We start from the raw sequence: 9,522 nt of genomic DNA, 5'->3' as shown, positions 1-9,522 counted from the left end.
CCAAAAAAAACACCTCGACTTAATTTCGGTTGGTATTTTTGAATTCAAATCTCGAAGTTTTTTCACTTCGAAATTCGACCATTGATAAATATACCCCTTAGAGAGATTGGAGAGAGAGAGTACCAGAAGAGAAAAGTGCTGATTTATTAAGTGCGATGTAAAACTAAGGGGCATCGTAATGGGAGTGCTCTTTCTTCTTTCATACACCATGTTCATTCCACTTTTGGGTTATAAGTATAAGTCAGTGATTTCTCTTTATTACACCGTAGTTTACAATAGCAATACATATGGCAGCAGAGATTCCATACTTGCCCATTGTTGTTTGAGGAGCCCTGTAGTTCTGGAAAGAGCCCCATACTATTGCTCAGGTCAGCAACTGACCTGTCCATTTTATTTTGATTCTTTGAAAACATCACTCTCTGAATATTATTGAATTAACTGCCAGGCTGATGAGTAGAGCATTTTATATATTTATAATGGATCTATTTCAAGCAGAACTAAACCCTAAAAGTGAATATGGCTAGAAATTATGTTTTTTATATATATAATTTATTGAACCAGCCTAAAGGTTCTCTATAGTAGCAAAGTTTCCCATATTGTATTTTGTTTGGGGTGTCTGTGACACACACATGCTCAGTGGGCTCTCAAACCGCTTTTTAGAAGCTCAGCTTAGGGATTGTTGCAAATCATCAAGCAGAAAATGAGGTTTGCATGTCATAAGCTGATGCTTCAGCCTGATTATTAAAGGGGAACTATCGCGAAAATCGAATTTTCCCAGTGGATAGATAGGATGAAAATAACAATATTCTCAAATATATTCATTTAACAGAAATGCTTACTTTTTGAAAGGCATTCAATAATATTACAGTGAGTTAGAATGCTTTCTCTGAGAGCCAGTTCAAGCAATTGCTGAATGGGAGTGGCTATACCCCAACTGTGATGTCACGTAGCAACTAGCAAAGTCCCACCCTCTTCATGCTGAATTCAAAGCATCCACACACCAATTGCATTCTCTGGAATCTCATTCTGAGAACAGTAAGGCTGTTATTCTTTTATAGTGTGAAAATGTTGATTTTATTGGCAGAATGAGGTTTTTGCATACTCCCAGATCAAAGCCTGCCACTCCTATCTCACTCACACTCACCCCTGCCATGCTTACCTTCTACTCTCTCACTCACCCAGCCACTATCTCGCTCACACTCACCCCTGCCACTTATACCTCACTCACACTCACCCCTGCCACTCCTACCTCTCTCACTCACCCCTGCCACCCATACCTCACTCACACTCACCCCTGCCATGCTTACCTTCTACTCTCACTCACCCCAGGAACTCCTCTCTCACACTCACCCCTGCCATGCTTACCTTCTACTCTCACCTCACCACTCCTTTCTCTCTCACACTCACCTCAGCCACTCCTTTCTCTCTCACACTTACCACAGCCACTCCTTTCTCTCACACTCACCCCAGCCACTCCTTTCTCTCTCACACTCACCCCTGCCACTCCTTTCTCTTTCACCCCTGCCACTAATATCTCTCACACTCACCCCTGCCACTCCTCTCACACTCACCCAGCCACTCCTATCTCTCTCACACTCACCCCTGCCATGCTTACCTTCTACTCTCACACTCACCACAGCCACTCCTCTCTCTCACACTCACCACAGCCGCTCCTTTCTCTTTCACACTCACCACTCCTATCTCTCTCACTCACCCTGCCACTCATACCTCACTCACACTCACCCCTGCCACTCATATCTCACACTCACTCCTGCCACTCATACCTCACCACAGCCACTCCTATCTCTCTCACTCACCCCTGCCACTAATATCTCTCTCACACTCACCCCTGCCACTCCTCTCACACACTCACCCCAGCCACTCCTCTCTCACACTCACCCCAGCCACTCCTATCTCTCTCACACTCACCCCTGCCATGCTTACCTTCTACTCTCACACTCACCTCAGCCACTCCTTTCTCTCTCACACTCACCACAGCCACTCCTTTCTCTCTCACACTCACCACTCCTATCTCTCTCACTCACCCTGCCACTCATACCTCACTCACACTCACCCCTGCCACTCATATCTCTCACAATCACCCCTGCCACTCATACCTCACCACAGCCACTCCTATCTCTCACTCACCCCTGCGACTAATATCTCACACTCACCCCTGCCACTCCTCTCTCACACTCACCCCAGCCACTCCTATCTCTCACACTCACCCCTGCCACTCCTCTCTCACACTCACCCCAGCCACTCCTATCTCTCACACTCACCCCAGCCACTCCTATCTCTCACACTCACCCCAGCCACTCCTATCTCTCACACTTACCCCAGCCACTCCTCTCTCTCACACTCACCCCTGCCACTCCTCTCTCACACTCACCCCAGCCACTCCTATCTCTCACACTCACCCCAGCCACTCCTATCTCTCACACTCACCCCAGCCACTCCTATCTCTCTCACACTCACCCCAGCCACTCCTATCTCTCTCACACTCACCCCTGCCATGCTTACCTTCTACTCTCACACGCACCACAGCCACTCCTTTCTCTCTCACACTCACCACAGCCACTCCTTTCTCTCTCACACTCACTCCAGCCACTCCTTTCTCTCTCACACTCACCACTGTCACTCCTATCTCTCTCACTGACCCCTGCCACTCATACCTCACTCACACTCACCCCTGCCACTCATACCTCACCCCTGCCACTCCTATCTCTCTCACTCCCCCTGCCACTCATACCTCACTCACACTCACCCTGCCACTCCTATCTCTCACTCACCCCTGCCACTAATCTCTCTCACACTCACCCCTGCCACTCCTCTCTCACACTCACCCCTGCCATGCTTACCTTCTACTCTCACACTCACCTCAGCCACTCCTTTCTCTCTCACACTCACCCCAATTGACTCCAAACAGGTTCTAGGAGATCCACCATAGGCTAAAACAGCAATTCGGCAGGTTTTAGATGGTGAATGGTTCAAGTCGAAGTTTTTAAAGAGACAGCACATGATAAATTCCGATATTCGAAAATCGATATTCGGAAAGCTACATTTTTTCAAATTCGAATAGAATGTTTGCCTATTCGAAGTACACAAAAATAGCTCGAAATTTGAATTTTTTTTAATTTGAATTTTTACTTCGACCCTTGATAAATTTGCCCCTGTGCTCTCACTTTAGGGGCATTTTCTGAGGAGAAACCTTTAGTTTACCTAGGAAAACTATACATTGTTTTTTTCCAGTAGAAAATAAGCTTTCTAAATCTGAGTTTTCATGTATTTCCACCTCTTTTTTGAAAAATACACATTTTGATGATTCCAAAATGAGTAACTATATCTCTCTACTCCTAACTACCAAACATCAAAGCTTGTCTTAACTTTGCGGTTCTTCTACTCTCACTCACCCCAGCAACTCCTCTCTCACACTCACCCCAGCCACTCCTATCTCTCTCACACTCACCCCTGCCATGCTTACCTTCTACTCTCACCTCAGCCACTCCTTTCTCTCTCACACTCACCACAGCCACACCTTTCTCTCACACTCACCCCAGCCACTCCTTTCTCTCTCACACTCACCCCTGCCACTAATATCTCTCACACTCACCCCTGCCACTCCTCTCTCACACTCACCCCAGCCACTCCTATCTCACTCACACTCACCCCTGCCATGCTTACCTTCTACTCTCACACTCACCTCAGCCACTCCTTTCTCTCACACTCACCACAGCCACTCCTATCTCTCTCACTCACCCCTGCCACTCCTATCTCTCTCACTCACCCCTGCCACTCATACCTCACTCACACTCACCCCTGCCACTCATCTCACACTCACCCCTGCCACTCATACCTCACCCCTGCCACTCCTATCTCTCTCACTCCCCCTGCCACTCATACCTCACTCACCCCTGCTACTCCTATCTCTCTCACTCACCCCTGCCACTAATCTCTCTCACACTCACCCCTGCCACTCCTCTCTCACACTCACCCCAGCCACTCCTATCTCTCTCACACTCACCCCTGCCATGCTTACCTTCTACTCTCACACTCACCTCAGCCACTCCTTTCTCTCTCACACTCACCACAGCCACTCCTTTCTCTCGTACACTCAACCTTGCCATGCTTACCTTCTACTCTCACACTCACCTCAGCCACTCCTTTCTCTCTCACACTCACCCCAATTGACTCCAAACAGGTTCTAGGAGGTCCACCATAGGCTAAAACAGCAATTCGGCAGGTTTTAGATGGTGAATGGTTCGAGTCGAAGTTTTTAAAGAGACAGCACATGATAAATTTCGATATTCGAAAATAGATATTCGGAAAGCTAAATTTTTTCAAATTCGAATAAAATGTTTGCCTAGTCGAAGTATACAAAAAAAATAGCTCGAAATTTGAATTTTTTTTACTTTGAATTTTTACTTCGACCCTTGATAAATTTGCCCCTGTTCTCTCACTTTAGGGGCATTTTCTGAGGAGAAACCTTTAGTTTACCTAGGAAAACTATACATTGTTTTTTTTTCAGTAGAAAATAAGCTTTCTAAATCTTAGTTTTTATGTATTTCCACCTCTTTTTTGAAAAATACACATTCTGATGATTCCAAAATGAGTAACTATATCTCTCTACTCCTAACTACCAAACATCAAAGCTTGTCTTATCTTTGCGGTTCTTATAAAAATGTATTAAAATTCTGAAAAATCACTTCAAAGGTTTTATTTTTCTGCTCCGCATATCCCACACTGTATTAGGTACCCTCAATATAATTGCCAGGGGTCCACTGAACAGTTTGATGCCCATTGTGCATAAGTTTACCAAAGTATCTGGCATTTAGATGCCCCAAAATGAAGTTAGCGCATACACTCAGTGGCCAAGCCAGCAGGTCGCCCTAGGCAACCCTGCCGGCTACGTCGCCTCCCCCCTAGTGCGCGCACATGAACTTTAACGTGCATGCACAGGAGAGCGCATTCACGTTCAGATGACAGCAGCACTGTAATAGCTGCCGAGCTGAGGGAAACAGCCCAAACTAGGGGAAGGCAGTAGAAGAGGTACTTACCTGGCACCCCTTTACTTTTGGCCATAGGCACGTGCCTCTTCCTACTCCTAGTTCCAGCCCTGCATACACTGCCTGATTAATGTTTGGTAAAAGTGGCAAATAAGGAAGTCATCCCAAGACAACATCACATTTTTAGAAAATACACATTCTGCCAAATCTAAAATAGGTAAATGTATCTTTGTATGGCAAAGCAGCAACACTACCCTAAACTTTTTGTTTTTTATATCATTTCTAAAAGTCATCACAAAGTTTGCATTTAACCCCATTATATACCTACATTTGTAATTTACCAGCATAAAGCATCCTAAATATGAACGCCAGGGGTCTACTGAATAGTTTGATGCCTTAACCCTTTCCCTGCCAGCCGTTTTGTCCTAGATGCGAACATCTACTGCCAAGCAGTTTTTAGATATTTTGCACTCTTTCACTTTAAGGGCCTTTCCTGGGGTGGTCTTTTAGTTTACCCAGGAAAACAATATATTGTTTTTTTCAGGACAACCTGAACTTTCTCAATATGCAAGAATTTTGGTGTAATTCCACTTCTGTAAAAAAATATAGGCTTCTAAGTGTCCAATAAAATGAAAAAAATCATGTTTCACGAAGAACAATCACATATATCAGAAACATAATTTATTTTATGTATGAGAACACAGCTGATTTAGAAAGGTCTAGGTCTCCTGAACGCGGCAATACCAAATATATATAGTTTTATGGAGATTTCTCACTCGTATAGCTCAAAATCTACAAGCAGTACACAACCAAATGGCAAACGGCATACTTTTGATTTCAAGGCCAAACATCCTGCTAACAGCAGGTTTACCCTAAAAAACTACCCATTATTAGAAAGAACAGATTCTGGTGAATCAAAAATGGGTAAAAATATCTTTGTACTCCAAACTACCATGTTGTAATTGTTTCCTAAAGTTATAATGTTTTATAGTAATTGGTGAATTTTTTGAAAAATTACCTCAAAGCTTCCACTCTACAGCAACATATCTCCCACACATCATTAGGTATCAATGTAAAACACCCCAAATATGAAAGCCTGTGGTCCACTGAACAGTTTGATGCCCAATATGTATAGGTATACCCAAGCACGTGGCATATAGGGGCCCCAACAGGAAGACCCACTTATGGTCTGTCATTTCAGGTACTGCAAAATCAACACTAAGGGGCCGATTCATCAAGCTCGAGTGAAGGATTCAAAGTAAAAAAACTTCGAATTTCAAAGTGTTTTTTGGGCTACTTCGACCATCGAATGGGCTACTTCGACCTTCGACTACGACTTCGAATCGAAGGATTCGAACTAAAAATCGTTCTACTATTCGACCATTCGATAGTCGAAGTACTGCCTCTTTAAAAAAAACTTCGACCCCCTACTTCGGCAGCTAAAAGCTACCGAAGTCAATGTTAGCCTATGCCTAAGTTTTTTTGATCGAAGGATATTCCTTCGATCGTTGGATTTAAATACATAGGGGCCGATTCATCAAGGGTCGAATATCAAGGGTTAATTAACCCTCGATATTCGACTAGGAACTAAAATCCTCCGACTTCGAAAATCGAAGTCGAAGGATTTAGCGCAAATGCTACGATCGAACGATCGAAGGTCGAAGTAGCCCATTCGATGGTCGAAGTAGCCCAAAAAACACTTCGAAATTCGAAGTTTTTTTACTTCGAATCCTTCACTCGAGCTTGATGAATCGGCCCCATAGATTTGGGGGGGGAGCAAAGGTAGATAAAAGTACATTCACCCCAGAAAACCATATATTTTCGGAAAGTACATATTCCCGCGAATCCAAATTGGGTATGCATGTCTTTGTACTCCAAAGTACCAAGTCACAAGCCTTTCCTAAATTTGGCGATAAAAGCAACAGTTTTTACATTTCTGAAAATTGCCTAAAAATAGTGCAATTGGCCGCATTTATCTCACCTAATTTCTTACATACAATTGTAAAACACCATAAATACTGATGCCAAGGGTCTACTGAACCGTTTGATGCCCAATATGCATAGATATACCAAGGCAGCTGGCATGTGCGGACCCCAAATGAAAATAGTGCATATGATTTTTCTCCGCTGCCGATTCGCCTTCTGTGAACACAGGGGCGATTATGGCCCCTCGGCCACCTGAGGCAGCAGTTGCTGCTGCCCCCCCCCTCGCCCAGAAATTCGGTCTTAAAGGAACAGTAACACCAAAAAATGTTAAGTGTTTTAAAGTAATGAAAATATCATGTACTGTTGCCCTGCATTGGTAAAACTGATGTGTTTGCTTCAGAAACACTACTATAGTTCATATAAACAAGCTGCTGTGGAGCAATGGCGGAAATTGAAAAACGGCTATATGGCTATATGGATAACTAATGGATAACAGATAACACCATTAGACAGACAGAGCTTATTTGCTATCTGCTGTGTAACCTGAGCCTTTTCTGGTTTGAATGGCTGCCCCCATGGCTACACAGCAGCTTATTTATATAAATTATAGTAGTGTTTAAGCAAACACACCAGTTTTACCAGTGCAGGGCAACACTGCATTATATTTTTATTACTTTAAAACACTTATTTTTTGACGTTACTGTTCCTTTAAAAACAATGTAACAATAAAATGAAAACATGTTACTTACAGATAATGATGGACAGTCACATTGTAATCAGATACTTTGTATAAACTCTTCCTATGGAACAGTCTCTGTTGTTATTAACTTAAGAGCTTCAAGTTAAAAAGCAATTTAATTGTAGTTGCCGGTTGGATTATTAGGATCCAGGTATGAATATTTATGTGATTACACGATAATGTATAGTATATTATGGGTGACACTTGATAGTTTGCAATTTTTGCGGGTTTTATGTGACTACATGTACCAGGACACATGGGAGTTGTAGTTGAAGCCTAACTTTTGGGAATACACCTACTGGTGGTAGTGGGTTATACACATTGTGGGGAGTGTTTATTTATTGAAATAGTGATCACCTGCTACCTGTTTGATTTTAGTATTGACATAGAATATAACACGCGACAGAGATGCTCTGCTAGTCCTCTTATACATATATTTAAGAAAATAATGGAGGTGTACCAGCAGTTGGGGATACTAGTTGAGGCCATAAATATGATTACCCCTGAGGTGGGTCACTCCCTGTAGTGCTATTAGAGTAAAAGATTTAACAATATAGAGGCAATATGTCAGTACAACATTTCAAGTGAAAGTTTAACAGCCCAAAGGAAGAAGAGAACGTTGTATTGTTCACATGAACAATATAATTTACAAAAATGGTGTCCTTGAAAGTAATCTAGTAATGAAACAATGTATTAATGTAACAGATAAAAGTAGAAACATATAGGAACATTTCTTGATTTGTGTGAAACATTTGGACACATTTTGTTATATTATTGCTATTATGGTGGTGTTTTTAATTGTCTTTTCTGCTAGGAGAGATGAATACAAACTGAAAAATACCTAGTTGATTTTTTTTAGCTTTTAATCATGTGATTAAGCTGTAGCTGGTGGTTTCCCGCCAGTGTGTGGTATTGACTTTGGCACTTTGAGAAAGGCTGAGGAGTCAGCTTAAACGTCAGTCTGCTGCTATTTTATTAATAAATTCTGTTTAATTTTTAAGACCTGAGTAGTGCTGATCCCCTTTTTGCGATTGTGTGTGTGTGTATATATGTATATATATATATATATATATATATATATATATATATATATATATATATATATATATATATATATATATATATATATATATATATATATATATATATATATATATGTATGTATATGTGTATATGTGTATATGTGTGTATATATATATATATATATATATATATATATATATATATATATATATATATATATATATATGTATATATATATGTATATATATATATATATATATATATATGTATATATATATGTATATATATAAAAGACAAGTATTTAGCAGCACTCAGTATCTTCAGCTTATATCCAACAAAGAGGTCCGCACTCTCAGGTCTTAAAAAATCAAAAATGATTTATTAGCTAACGGACTAACGTTTCGGCCTCTCCGAGGCCTTTCTCAAAGTACAGATAGATACAAAATGAAAGCAATAAATACCCTTGGTGGCAAGAAAGGTTAATTGGCTGACATCATCGTCATCATCATCATCATCATCACTGTGCGTCAAGTACTAAAGTTTTTAAATAACACATATAAAACATATTTTGATATCACATTAGAAATTTGAGACACATTTGTATTAAAAACCCCCATTCTAACCAAATAAGGAGTAAAATCATATTATGTAACAATGTAGCAAACTGAGTTGCAAATACTTCTTTAGCACAGACAAACTGGCTGTCTTGTTTATGTTACATAATATTGTAATATGAGTATAGATGAAAGGTCTAGTGTTTATAGTCCCCCAAATGCATTAACTATAAATATAGCAGAAACCTAAGAAATAAATATATACATAGTGAAT

The sequence above is a fragment of the Xenopus laevis genome, chromosome 5S (genome assembly GCF_017654675.1).
Source record: "Xenopus laevis strain J_2021 chromosome 5S, Xenopus_laevis_v10.1, whole genome shotgun sequence".
NCBI lineage: Eukaryota > Metazoa > Chordata > Amphibia > Anura > Pipidae > Xenopus > Xenopus laevis.
The sequence above is the reverse complement of the archived record's forward strand: the minus strand, read 5'-3'. Positions refer to the sequence as shown.